Raw genomic sequence first — 15,132 nt, 5'->3', positions numbered from 1 at the left:
GTAGCCCTCTATTTAATATGGTACGATGGTCTTAACTTTTGTTTATGTCTGAGCTGTAGCAGAAGGCATGTCAGGCAGCGGTACCTTACCACGGGGTATGTCACGGTTCTTGTAAGTTTGGATCTATACCCAATCCACTAAAAATAAGAAAGTTCTATATAATTTGAATTCAATTTCACCTTTCACATTTGAATTTGGAAATTTTTAGAAACTCTTATCGTTTCCAAATATTGGCCTCTTTCTGCAAAAATACTTAAGAGATAGAGCTAGAGGATGTAAAAAAATGAATTTTCCTTTTGCAAATACCTGTTCCTCAATAACACATTCTATTATAATGTTTCTGTATTGTGGAACATAACTTAATATTTATCAAACCAGTCAAATTTGAAAAATTTTATATGAAAATACAAAAAGATTATTTCAAATTTTAAATATTTCATTTCAAATTTTATATTAATTTTTAACACAAACTATTCAATTTTTGTAGATTGCCCATTTGTTTGGGGATTAATATACCACAGTGAAACCGTGTGTCCTCATTCACTGGAATTTTGTAGCAATTAATTGTCGGGATTTTATATCAATTTCCAACCTTTATATTTTCCTTCGGTAACAGTTTTGGCCTTTCCGAATGCAAATCGTTATTTTATAACACAATAGTACTTGTCTCTTCTTCAAGTCCCCTCGACTTGTCCCGAATTAAAAAAAAAACAAATTTTTTTAACTGAAAGTAAGGAGTGACATTAAAACTTAAAATGAACAGAAATCACTCCGTGTATGAAAGGGGCTGTTCCTTCCTCAACGCCCCACTCTTTACGCTGAAGTTTGACTCTTCCTCTCAATTCTACTTTATAAAACAGTAAATAACTTTAGCGTAAAGAGCAGGACGTTGAGGAAGGAACAGCCCCTTTCATACACGGAGTGATTTCTGTTCGTTTTGAGTTTTAATGTCACTCCTTACTTTCAATTAAAAAAACTTGTTTTTTTTTTATTTAATTTTTGAACGTTTTTGAATTAATGCATGTTTGATTTTGGCTCTCCGCAAATGAATTATTAAAACGAAATTTGTGTTTTTTTTTTTTGCTAAATGGCTTTCTCTTAGTTTTGATCAGAAGATTCTGAGAAAAAGGGTGGGAGAGGAGGCCTAGTTGCCCTCAAATTTTTCGGTTACTTGAAAAAACAACTAGAATTTTATTTTTAACGAACGTGTTTATTAGTAAAAAATAAACGTAACTTACAAATTAACTTACGTAACGAACTTCTATATTCGTATATTTTTATTATGTACATGAGGGGGTTTGCCCCCTCGTTGATACCTCGCTCTTTACACTAAAGCTCTAATTTTGTCCCAATTCTGTAAGATTGACCACTGAATCATAAAGGCCGTAGAATAAATAGTTGAATTTACTAAAAATACTTTAGCGTAAAGAGCGGGGTATTTAGGAAGAGATGAACCCTCCATATGTGTAATAATATCTGTTCTTTTTAAGTTTTAATGTTGGTCCTTACTATCAGTGGAAAACAAATTTCATATTTATTTTTTCCTTGTTTTTATGGCACTTGGTATAAACCAAGTGATATATAGCAATCGCAAATTCTGTCGGTCTGTCTGTCAGTTCCAGTTTTGCTACTTTAGGCACTTCCAGGTAAGCTAGGACGATGAAATTTGGCAAGCGTATCAGGGACCAGACCAGATTAAATTAGAAATAGTCGTTTTCCGATTTGACCATCTGAGGGGGAGTGGGGGACCGGTTAATTCAGAAAAAATAGAAAAAAATAAGTATTTTTAACTTATGAGCGGGTGATGGGATCTTAATGAAATTTGATGTTTGGAATGATATTGTGTCTCAGAGCTCTTATTTTAAATCCCGACTGGATCTGATGACATTGGGGGGAGTTGGAGGGGGGAAACCTAAAATCTTGGAAAACACATAGAGTGGAGGGATCGGGATTAAACTTGATGGGAAAAATAAGCACAAGTCCCAGATACATGATTGACATGATCGGAATGGATCCGCTCTCTTTGGGGTAGTTGGGGGTGGGGGTAATTCTGAAAAATTAGAAAAAATGAGGTATGTTTAACTTACGAACAGGTGATCGGATCTCAATAAAATTTGATGTTTAAGAGGATATCGTGTCTTAGAGCTCTTATTTTAAATCCCGACCAGATCCGGTGACATTGGGGGGGGGGGTTGAGAGGGGGAAACCTAAAACTTGGAATACACTTAGAGTGGAGGGATCGGGATGAAACTTGGTGGGAAAAATAAACACAAGTCCTAAATACATGATTAACATAACCGGAACAGATCCGCTCTCTTTGGGGTAGTTGGGGGGGGGGGATTATTTCTGAAAAATTAGAAAAAATGAGATATTTTTAACTTACGAACGGGTGATCGGATCTCAATGAAATTTGATATTTAGAAGGATATCGTGTCTCAGAGCTCTTATTTTAAATCCCGACCGGATCTGGTTACATTGGGGGAAGTTTGGGGTGGGGGAACCTAAAATCATGGAAAACGCTTAGATTGGAGGGATCAGGATGAAACTTGGTGGGGAAAATAAGCAGAAGTCTCACATACGTGATTTACATAATTGGAACGGATCCGCTCTATTGGGGGGGGGGTTAATCTGAAAAATAAGAAAAAATTACGTATTTTTAATTTACGAAGGAGTGATCGGATCTTCATGAAACTAATATTTAGAAGAACCTCGTAACTCAGATCTCTTATTTTAAATCTCAACCGGACCAAGCGTAATTGGGGAGGGGGGCAGTTGGGGGACCGGAAATCTTAGAAAATAGTTAAAGCGGTGAGATCAGGCTGAAACTGAATGGGAGAAACCTGTCTAAGATACGTGACTGACATAACCGGACCGGATCTGCTCTCTTTGGTGGAATTGGGGGAGGGGTAATTTTGAAAATTGAGGTATTTGTAACTTACGAAAGGGTGACCAGATCTTAATGAAATTTGATATTTAGAAGGATCTTGTGCTTTAAAGTTCTAATTTTAAATTCCAACCAGATCCTGTGATATTGGGGGGAGTTAGAGGGGGAAACCGGAATTCTTTGAAAACGTGAAAATAGGGGTTTCTTTATCTTACGAATAGATGATCGAATCTTAATGAAATTTGATTTTTAGAAGGAATTCATGTCTCAGAGCTCTTATTTCAACTCCCGACCATATCTTTTGATATTGGGGGGAGTTGGCGGGGGAAATCTTGGAATAACACTTGGAGTGGAGAAATCGGGATGAAGCTTGGTGGATAGAATAAACAAATGTCCTTGATACGTGATTGACAGAATTGTACTGGATTCGCTCTTTTTGGGGGAGTTGGGTCGAGTTTGGTGCTTCTGGACGTGCTAGGACGATGAAAATTGGTAGGCGTGTCAGGGAGCTGCACAATTTGACTTGATAAAGTCGTTTTCCCAGATTCGACCATCTGGGGGGCTAAAGGGAGAGGAAAAATTAGAAAAAATTAGGTATTTAGAACTTACGAGTGGGTGTTCGGATCTTAATGAATTTTGATATTTAGAAGGACATCGTGACTCAGAGCTCTTATTTTAAATCCTGACCGGCATTAAGCCTCTTATTTTCCTTTTTAAATCAGTCTATTGATTCATAGAATTTTGTTAGAGCTCATACCATATGATCTCTTGGCTCTTAGCTCTTCTCGCCTCGTCACAAGTGCCATATGAGCTCTTAGCTCTTGTTTTTTAATAATATTGCTAGAAAATACTGTCCCCCCTTCATGGAATTTCTCTTCTCCCATGACAGATTCCTCCAAGGGAAGATCCTCCCACGTAGCCCTCTCCCCTCAATCCCCCCCAACCAAAAAGTCCCTTTGAAAAGGTCTGTGTACTTCCAAATAACCATGACTGTATGTAAACGCTGGTCAAAGTTTGTAACTTGCAGCCCCTCTCCCGGTAACTGTGTGGGAGTAAGTCAGCCCCAAAGACACAGTTATTTTGTTTTTCGACTATGCTGAACAAAATGGCTATTTCAAAATTTTGATCCGTTGATTTTGGGAAAAAATGAGCTTGGGAGGGGGCCTAGGTGCCCTCCAATTTTTTAGGCACTTAAAAAGGGCACTAGAAGTTTTATTTTCCATGAGAATGAGCCCTCTCGCGACATTCTAGGACCACTTGGTTGATACGATCCCCCCTGGAAAAAAAAACAACAAACAAATAAACACCCACCCGTGATCGGTCTTCGGGCAAAAAATACTAAGTTCCACATTTTTGTAGGTAAGAGCTTGAAACTTCTACAGTAGGGTTCTCTGATACGCTGAATGCGATGGTGTGATTTTCGGTAAGATCGTGGTAAACAGTTCGTTACCACGAACTGTTTGAATGTTGCTGAAGTGATGAGGTCTTCCCATTCAGGTATTCCCGAGGCGTCAGTCATTCTGGGATATACACTCCAGAGTTTAGATTATGAACTGTATTCTCTTCACTTCAAACTTTTTTACTCCTTAAAAGTCTTAAATGTCTTCTTTATTTTTCAAAACCTAGAGGACAGCTAAATCTTAAATGGTTGAAAAGTTAGATGAATGAATGGTTTAACCTAACACATACCTAATGGTTTAACCTAACACACACCATAATAACTTACTTTTTATGCTGATTTCCAATATGTAATCTTTTTTAACTTAATATATAACAATCAAAATTGTGTTTACATCTAGATTCTTCCCATTTATTTTATACATAATCCTATCTGATTAAAAGAAACCTTATGTTCGATCAGTTGAGTGACTGTTTATGCTACTAATAACTTACTGCACCAAGAAGCTGCATAGGCCAACATTGCTATGCACCTTTCTTCAACCCAATTTATTTGATGGTTCACTCCCTACCTCCGCGGATAAAGTTCCGATTTTCTTTGAATCCTTTTTCATGACTTCTTTCCTCCCCCTCCCCTCTAATAGGGGACGACTTTTAGAAAGCACTAACTTGTGGAATCTGTCATCCTTCATCCGTAATATGTGGTCTAACTATCTTACACCGTTCTCTTATTATAATCATAGAAAGTCAGATCGAGCCAGATTTTTTAATGCTGCTTGATATACAGATATACGACCAGATGAACGTTCATCTTAGCCTGTCCTTAGACAAACCCTTTGAAAAATATCAACAATTCTTACTCAGCCTTTCGAAACACACCCGGTTCAGAACCATACTTGACCACTCCCATTCCTGTGGCTTTCAATGTTCTAATCTTAGCTCAAATACTTTTCTTCCTGTTACTCTAGATTTTAAACTCTTCATCATATGGGGATATATATATATTAATAGATCTAAAATTTAATTTGATCATTTTAGGGGGTACAAGGAGGTCTGGATAAGGGAAAAAAGGTTTGTGACTTGGAGTACAGGATCAGAAAAGTATGCCAAACAAAAGAAAACGACTGCCTGAAACCTGCTGGAATTCTCCTGCGAAAAAATTATAAGTTGAAAAGAAAAGCAATATGAGAACACTTCAGAGATCGACCACTGAAAGCTTGATTGACCTATGAAAAGCAGAAACTATTGCAAGGAAACGATTGAAGAAGTATAGGCCTCTTCATGAAATTTGAAAGTTATTACATAGATTATGAAGTTTTACTTGCTTTTAGAATTACTTAGGTGGTAGACTTCCACAGAAAAAAAGAGCCTTATACATCCAACTTTGTCATGGAAGCAACAGAAATGAAACAGGAATTATTTCTCAAGTTTTATGGGTCACTTTCGATCATGACCTGGAAATGTTATGGATCAGAAAAATACAGTTACAAAAAGAACTTATCATTAAAAGAAATGCTGGTACACCATGGGGATCTGGTCGCTCATCTCCAATTGTTTTTTTTTTTTTATAAAGAGTACTTATATTTAGCCAAAGCGAGCATAGGATTCAACTCTTTGCAGGCTCAGTCAATTTTGGCCTTACTCCATTTTCACATACCAGTTGAGGCTTTCAGAAAAATATTTGGACTCAAAATAGTTTTAAAAAAATAAATAAAAACAGTAACTTGGAATGCTTTTCGAGAGTTGAAACTTTAAATCAACAATTAATCCACAACGAGATAGTTCAACCACAAAAATCAATTTATTTTCCTGTTTAAAAATTCACTGTCAAGTTCACCCTTTAAATTATATCTTAGCAGAAAAACTTACTTGACAAATCATATCCAAGAAGTGAATCTTTCATGAAGATCTACTTTAATTATTTGAACAACCAGTTCAAAGAGCATGGATGGTAAAAATCGGTAAAAATCATCAAAGCCATCTAGTGTTTTGACGATGCTTGTCATTTTTCAAGCTTAGTAATCGTTTATCTGTTAGAAGCTGAGGTTAGACAGTTATTGCTACACTAATTTTACCGACTACAAAAATTACATTAAATTTTTTATTAAGACCCTAAAAAAATACCTAGTGTTGCCGAACACTAGATGGCGTCAAGAACTTCTTTTGGACACCAATACCAGTTCCCACATTTTTAATTTATCCATTCTCTTTTAACCAAGTCAAAATCAGTGTGTTGTTTTGTTTTAAAACTTGAATTTATTTTTCTATTACAATATTTTTAGCCTTTCCTATTGACAAACCGAATAGTAAATATGCTGCTCCGCTCATAGTCGTCACAGTCGAAATTTATATTGCGAATTAAAAAAAAAGTTTGCTGGAAAGAAATATTATAGCTTTGGGTTGCGGGATTTGATACATTGTGGGTATTGGTTTGCAGGTTTATGGAAAGTGCACAGGCTCAATTTGCGTTTTGTTATTGGTATAATTGGGTTCATTTTACTATATCTGTCGGATCACGACCAATGATATTAGATGAACGCCTGTATCTACGGAGACATGTGGAGGTACTAGACTACCTTTTTTCTATTTTTCTTTTTTTCCCTTTTTCTTTTCTTCTTCTTTTTTTGTCTTTTCTTTTTCTTTGGTTTTACTTTCTTTCTCCCTTTTCTTTTTTTTTTATTTTTAACTTCTTTTTTCATGTATTTTTCTTTTTTTGGTTTTTTCTTTTTATTTCTTTTTTTCATTTTTTCTCTTTTTCTGGTCGGTCGGACGTATTAAGGTTCCGTGGGGGTACTGGTCGATCTGACGTGTTAAGATCCCAGAGGGATACTGGCCTGTTTGACGTATTAAGATCCCATTGGGGTACTGGCTGGTCGAACATATTAAGATCTCATGGGTACACTGGCAGGTTGGATGTATTAAGATTCAATAGGGTTACTACTGGTTATTATGGCTAAAAATAGGGGCAACTATAGTACTCATTATGGCTACAGGTAGAGTCGACAATTGTAAACCGGTTTATTTGAATTGGAATGGGAACTTTATTATGCAGCGAACCCGTTTTGTTTGAATTGGAACGACTAGTAGAATTCATGGTATAGCGAATTTCACTTGGCCGCTAGTATCAAGGTACGGGGTAGGGGCAAAATATTTGCTAATACAGCTACAGAGGACATTCGGAGGTATTGACCCCAGGGCAGGTGCAGTAGCATTTATTGAGGCCCCAGGGGAACTTGCAGGTAGTGGTTAGAGAGACCATGGGGCCACTGACCAGTAATAGTTAGAGCGACCCGTGGGTAGTAGTCAGCAGTAGTTAGAGAGACCCCGCAGGTACTGGCCGGTAGTAGTTAGAGAGACTACGGGGTGTTGGCCAGTAGCAGATAGGGAGACCCGGTAGAGGAACGTCGTGGTTAGAGAGGAATTACTACTGATCCGGAATGTAGCCCTTGTTAAAAGTAAATGTTGCCCTCTTTATGCATTATAAGGGTTATTGCTAGTGATTTAAACAGGTAATTTATTTTTAAATCTTCAACTTTCTGCTTTCTTCACATTAAAATGGTCGATGACACTGAATTTAGCTCCTAAGAAGCTTATACCCTTATTTTTATTAAATCTTTAAATTCTTTTTATTCATTTTACCTTATTAGTTTTTCTATCCATATTCTGACGCAAATTGCAATTATTGTAACTATGTTTGTAATCAGATTGTTATCATCTAATGATGATAATTACTTATATAGCTGATGATAATTACTGAAAATATACAAAATTAATAATGATTTATGACTGTATAATTGAGATTTTAATTATATAGTTGCACAATTGGTTATAATACTGACGATAAGAAGATTCCTTAGAAATCCTTCACCTTTATTCCAAAATCCTTTTCTAAACCTGCTCAAATTTTTATCAGGTGACATCCTTCACACTTATCTCAAGACCCTCTTTTTTCATACTTGCGTTTCTGGGCAGTAGCATCAACTCACCGAAAGTAAGGAAGTGGCAGGTGTGATATATTTTCAATTTTTCAATGAAAATACCGAAAAAGCCATTTTTTTAACATACCAAGAACGGGTATTTTTCAAAATCTTGAGAGGGTATGAGTGCTCTTCTCCCCTCACATTGACACCACTGGTTATTAGGGTGTCTGACATTGTTGTTTCCTTCTCTTCATGTTTGATTGTTTGGACACGCTATTACATAATCGTGATACAGTTCCTGAGCCTGTGGCAGGTGAGTTCACACCCTAGGTATCAAACAGTTCGTGGTAACGAACTGTAGTAAGGAGTGACCTATCTCAATAGTAACCGAAACTCTAAAAAACGGAATTTTGATACCAATAGTTACATCAAAAGAATTGCATTTTCATGTTGATTTCAAATATACAAGTTTCATCAAGTTTAGTCTTACCCATCAAAAGTACGAGCCTGAGAAGATTTGCCTTATTTTAGAAAATAGGGGGAAACACCCCCTAAAATTCATAGAATTAATGAAAATAACACCATTAGAGAACCGTACTGTAGATGTTTCAAGCTCCTATCTGCAAAAATGTGGAATTTTGTATTTTTTGCCAGAATACGGATCACAGATGCGTGTTTATTTGTTTGTTTGTTTTTGTTTTTTTTTTCCAGGGGTGATCGTATCGACATAATGGTCCTAGAATGACGCGAAAGGGCTCATTCTAACGGAAATTAAAAGTTCTAGTGCCCTTTTTATTTGACCACAAAAATTGGAGGGCACCTAGGCCCTCTCCCATGCTCATTTTTTCCAAAGTCACCGGATCAAAATTATGAGATAGCCATTTTATTCAGCATAGTCGAAAAACCCAATATCTGTGTCTTTGGGGACGACTCACAGTCCCCGTGGGAGGGGCTGCAAGTTACAAACTTTGACCTGTGTTTAGATATAGCAAAGGTTATTGGGAAGAGTATAGACGTTTTCAAATTGTTCTTTTTTTGGTGGCGGGGTTGAGGGGAGGTGGTTACTTGGGAGGTTTTTTTCATGGAGGAGTTTGTCATGGGGGAAGAGAATTTCCATGAAGGGGGCGCGGGATTTTCTGGCATTATTTAAAAAAAATGAAAAAATAGATATGAAAAAGTTTTCTCAACTGAAAGTAAGGAGCGGCGTTAAAATTTAAAACGAACAATTCTTAAGTTACGTACGTTTTTTACTAATAGAACGTTTGCAAAAATTAAAAGTTCTAGTTGTCTTTTTAAGTAACAAAAAAAATTAGAGGGCAACTAGGCCTCCTCCCCCACTCCTTTTTTTTCAAAATTGGCCGGTCGAAACTATGAGAAAGCCATTTAGCCAAAAAAACTAGTATCCTAATTTCGTTTTAATTATTCATGTGCGGAGAGCCAATACTAAAACATGCATTAATTCAAAAACGTCCAGTAATTAAATAAAAAACAGGTTTTTTTAACTGAAAGTAAGGAGCGAAATTAAAACTTAAAACGAACAGAAATTACTCCGTACATGGAAGGGGCTACTCCCTCCTCAGCGCCATACTCTTTACGCTAAAATTTTTTACTGTTTTAAAAAGTAGAGTTGAGAGAAAGAGTTATTATCATTATACTTGCAGAGCCGGATGTACAGCAATTAATCCAATGTGTTTTTAAGAGGATCTTTGTCTTGTTTGCAGTGTAATCCTCTGCTTAAATCTTCATACGGATAGTCTAACCTTTAGGTTGAAGATAAAGCCAGTATACTGAGCAGTTGGTCAGCAGACCGGTGCTAGTTGGTCATCACACCATCGTGTATTCATATCAAAAGCAGCCAGTGCGACTAGTTTCTTCTGCCCCTAAAGCGTAATGCTTAACCAGTGGGTTACACTTAGCAGTACCTCTAGAACCTTAAGATTGGGACTGGAATATTCCGTTAAACGGTTAAATAGCCATTGTGACTGATATACCGCCTATTCCCGAAGGCCTCTTCATTCTGATTCACTGAAGCTGAAAAGTTGACTGTGAGAGTCTTCGATACTGTTGCAAACGGAGTAACTTTCTTTGTTTTCGTGGCTGGTGCCATAAAACTAGCTGCCTCAACTTTTCTTTTGGCCATTATGTTATGCATTTATCAAATCCAAAAAGGAAGTTAAAAATGGTAAACTTATCATGTTCTCATCTTACCCCCACCCTCCTTACTAAAGGGTTGGGGCTGGGGAAATTTTCCGCGAAAAACCTATGTTAGGTTAAGATAAATACATAGGTTCAATATTAGACGGGAGTGCAGCTGCAATGATGCCCCGTGAAAACCAAATGTAAGCCAATAGTTAAAAAGGGTGCTCTCATCCCCCTTTGGCCTCGCTTAGGGTGGATATGGGGTTCTAATTGATAGAAGTTTTCAATTCTCACGTCATTTCCCGTCTTTCCAGAGTTGAATTAATAGAAAATGACCTTTCAACCCACCAAACACTACACAAATTATTTTTTTCGTTTTTATTCCCCATCTAATGTCGCTTAGGTTTGTATTAGGATATTAAGAGATGAAAATTTTCAATTCTGAAGTCAGTATCGGTCTCCCTGGACTTGAATTAAAAGGAAATGACCTCTTAACCCACTAAACATTGCAGAAATTTATATTTAAGATTTAACCTGTATTTTCCCAAGAAAAGGGGTATTTCTGTACGAGTGATTTTGGATAAGTTTTTAAACAAATTTTTTGAACAATTTCGTGGTAAAGACGTTTCTGTTGCTCATATGCCGGATCAAAACCATATATTTTCTTGACTCTAAAAAAAAGAAAGACAAGAACACACACACATACACACAAGAAAAATCACAGATTTCGATATCAACATGCACATGAAAATCATCGGCATATCATCGTAATTTTTAATACTTCTTGTTTCTGCTTCTGTATTTCGATTTTACGAGTTAGTCACAAGTCCTTTCAGCTGCTACTCACACTTTTCAAGGACTTGGTAAGAGATACTGTTCTGTCCTCTAACATTTTATTTTGGTCCTTATATTAGATTTAAGATAAAGGTTGGGAACCTTGACACTCAACTGTGGATAGTAACTCCATTGAAATGGCTCTTCAGATGAACGACTTTAAATTAATTATAAAGGGATTTTGGTCATGACTATTTTATTGGTATACTTTTCATTTCGATCCGAATTTATTTTTCATGGGTTTCAGGCTATTTTTGAAAAAAGTAGAAATTTTTTTTCGCGCTCCAAATTTACTTTGTAGTTCAACCCAGGCAATAGTTAACCATTCCTGAATCAGTATTGAATAAGAATTTTCTGCACTACATTTTCTAAAAACATATTTTCTAATTATTGGTTATCATACTTATTATGAGTCCTTCAAGTAGCCCATAAGAAAAGTATCAGTGTATTGTGAGGGCGGTAAATTTGGTCTATCATTGTTCATCCATAACTGTTTATTTGTATACAAACTTGTGCTTTGTGTTTAATGACTCTGCAGGAAAATTTTGTCATGTTGGTCTTGATTTGAGTTTTCTGCTGAAGTCAATTTCTGAGAAGTCAAAATGGTGCTTTTACCTGATTTGGAAGTAGTTGTTGTTCCTGTTATTTGTAGTTTTTAGCCAATTCTCTTGACTGTTTCAAACAGTTCGTGGTAAAGAACTGTAAGTAAGGAGTGACTCGGCTCAATTGTAACCGAAACTCTGAAAAACGGAATTTTGATATCAATAAATGCATCAAAAGAACCATGTTATTGTGTCGATTCCAAATATATAAAATTTATCAAGTTTAGTGTTTTCGATCAAAATAAAGTGTTAGAAGATCCAATATCTCTTGCCTAGTCCTTAAAAAGTATGAGATTGAATACAGATTTGTCGAAGTTTCATGCACTAACTAATATTCAATTTTAAGTTTAAAGTTCAGGTTGTTTTTGGTATATAGCAGGCAAGTTATCAAATTGACAAACCTGGCAACACAGTTAATGCTAGTTGAGACCTGAAATGAGAGTTGTCATCTCTCATGGTTTTTCAGCCGTTCAAAAATTGTAATGATAGTGTAATGATTGTTTTACAAACATAATAGTTATACCTCAAGGTATATTCACTATTAACATAAAATAATTTCAAACTAAAAATTGTATGTTAAAACTACTGCTACGTGCAAAAAGCGCAAAGTCATATATTACAAATAGAATAATTGTTTACAAAATGTTTTCTATGATAAAACACAAAAAAAATTCAGTTGCTGGATAGGCTTGTAACATTTATAATTCATAAAATCGAAATATGAACGTTGAAACAAGAAGTACTCGGAGTTACCCCTGGAAAAAAAAAACAACTAAAGACATAGCCATGATCTTTCCTCTGGCAAAAAACACAAAATTTCCACATTTTTGTAGTTTGTTATAGTTATTTATAGTTTGTTACCATGAACTGTTCGATTAAAAATCCTTGAAAAAAAAAAAAACAACAAAAAATTAAAAGCAAACTTCATTGTCGATGTAAATTAAAATTTGAAGACAGACTTTTTCATGGACTACATCTTACAAATCAGTAAGACTGATGCTCATAACTGCCAGGTTTTTGGCGAAACGCATAGCCCAAACCGCCGTGATTCCTAGCTGAAAAATAGCGATATCAATATCACTGCAAATTAACTTTGAGGTCAAAGAATCAGTTAAATAATGGTTATTTTCTGCAAGGAAAGAAAATCAACCAATTTTCCGTCATAAATAGTAAAGCGTCTGCAGTCGTGAATAATTCGTCGATTAAATCAGTCAGAAATATACATGGAATAAAATCACAAGCTTTAGACGATTTGACAGCGACTATGTTCCTTTCGATAAAACTGGATTATTTGTTCCGTCTCGGTAGAAATAAAATCTTTTTCTGCATAATTTACAGACCACAAGGAAGTACACATTTTTAAAACCTGACTGTGTAAATTCTTCTAGATGAACGTGATTCTTGAAGTTTTGATTGCTCTCGACAATTTTCCAGACCTTGGTGCTAGGTGCATTATTTTCATCATCTTCAGATGGCACATGGCCAGATAGCAGTTCTGCGTCTTTGTTCCCTACAAAAGGCTGCTTACTACTGAAAGCAGTTTGCGATGATTTCCATAGATGAATCACTAGCTTCGTTAGGTGTTGAAGCTGAGTTCTTAAAAAAGAATTTTTTCCCGAGTAAAATACATTCATCAATAAATTCAGTCCAAGCTAGTCCTCAATTTTTAACAAAGTAAGATGCGGCTGACAGAATTTTGGAAGCAGCATGTAGTACTTGAAGCACTTTAACCTATAAATGAAGTGTATTATTAGAATGATAAAAAGTACCTGTTAAATATCCCAAGAACACCCAAGAAGTGAAATTAGGTTGACCCTAATAAAATATACTAGAATTTGATGAAATATAATACTTTAGGAGGGGGTATATAATGAGGGGATATTTACATAAATATATATATATATATATATATATATATATATATATATATATATATATATATATATATATATATATATATATATATATATATATATATAAATCCCAGAAGCAAATTTAAGCGTTATTGGATTCGGAGATACAACTGGGCTATGTGCGAGCGTACCTTTACAACTTTCAAAAAATTTCATAAAATTAGCAACAAATTTAAAACTTTAGTCACAAGGCCAATGCCTGTTGAAGTATGCTTAACATTTGAGTCATTGGTAATGCTTTAATATGGAAAGGTGCAGATTAGCTACCTCTCAAATGAAAACATATTTTTTACTGCATAAGAGTCGGGCCGTAAAGTGGCACAGATACTTTCTAGTATGTCTGGCGTAGAATCAGGCTATAAGAAAATCACTCTTTACTCTAGGTCTATATGCTGGTTCAATTTGGGGGGGGGGACTTCTTTAACCTACATTTACCCTTAAATATGTAGTCATATAGCCAGCTTATTATTTAGGTCTATATATTGCTTGTGATCAGGTCAAGAATATGCAGTCAGGAGCACTAAGTTTAGAAGGTATCTCATGTAGGGGAGGCAGTGCTGGTATCACTGATAAAAATTTAAAGGCACCTTATCTGATTATAATGCCTTGGAATTTACACTGCTGCTGCACCTCCTTTAATTCAATACAATTGATTAGTATTTATATATTGAATAAAGAAATCACCAATGCAACAGCACAATCACAAAAAAAAGAAGACAAAAGAAGAAAAGGAAGACTATTTTCCTACATCAGTAATTAATATAGATCAGTACTTGAATGAGGCCTTAACCCTACTCATCCATACAATTAGCCTACATAGGTCAAACAGCATAGCCATACACAATCAACCATAAAGAATAATTCATGGACAGGCAATCATGTTGTAAGTAAGCATAAGTTATCATTTACCAAATACTAAAAACAGTAAAAAAAGGACAAATAATTCCGAGGTAACAGCCAAACACAAGGGCTTATCAGGAGAATATACACTTGCCTATAGGGTTTTGGCACTTTAAATTCCCTACCCAGGCAAGTGGCATGCCTACCCTAAATTCCCTATGGTATCCCTGTGCTAGGTATCACCTCCAAAATATATGCCTATGAAAAAACAAATGTAGAACAACCAAGTAACACCAAAACAAGCTTATCATACCTTGGTTCTGGCCCTTGTGTATTTATGTTACCAATTCACAACCTATATTAATACTAAACAACTATTAAAAATTTTTCACTATATCAAATTTTCTGTATTGATGTAAATGTGACCTAGATAAAATTCAAGGAAATGAATACAAAATAAGACCTTTTAAAAATACAATATATGCAAAATCCTCCAGAAATCCATTGTCAAAACATAGGGACATGACAAAGTCAGTAACAAGGAAAATCAAAATCAACCAAAGATTTCACTAACTATTTCAAGATAATTCTTTTGTTATTTA

The 15,132-nt window shown here is 35.5% G+C and overlaps 1 protein-coding gene across 5 annotated transcripts in view; it reads left to right on the top strand.

The window, feature by feature from the left end:
- Window positions 1-13,833: 13,833 nt before the first annotated feature.
- Window positions 13,834-15,132, top strand: part of LOC136043716 (FGGY carbohydrate kinase domain-containing protein-like) — a 66,529-nt gene continuing 65,230 nt past the window's right edge. For 3 of the 5 annotated variants that reach the window (XM_065728619.1, XM_065728620.1, XM_065728614.1), the window contains exon 1: window positions 13,834-13,921. The gene's annotated coding sequence lies outside the window, so the exon portion shown is untranslated. Of the gene's footprint in view, window positions 13,943-15,132 lie in introns of all 5 variants that reach the window. The other 2 variants (XM_065728616.1, XM_065728615.1) reach the window with 2 other exon arrangements.

The sequence above is a fragment of the Artemia franciscana genome, unplaced genomic scaffold (assembly GCF_032884065.1).
Source record: "Artemia franciscana unplaced genomic scaffold, ASM3288406v1 Scaffold_867, whole genome shotgun sequence".
Classification (NCBI taxonomy): Eukaryota; Metazoa; Arthropoda; class Branchiopoda; order Anostraca; family Artemiidae; genus Artemia; species Artemia franciscana.
Note: the sequence above shows the minus strand (reverse complement) of the source record. Positions and strands in the feature narration are given on the sequence as shown.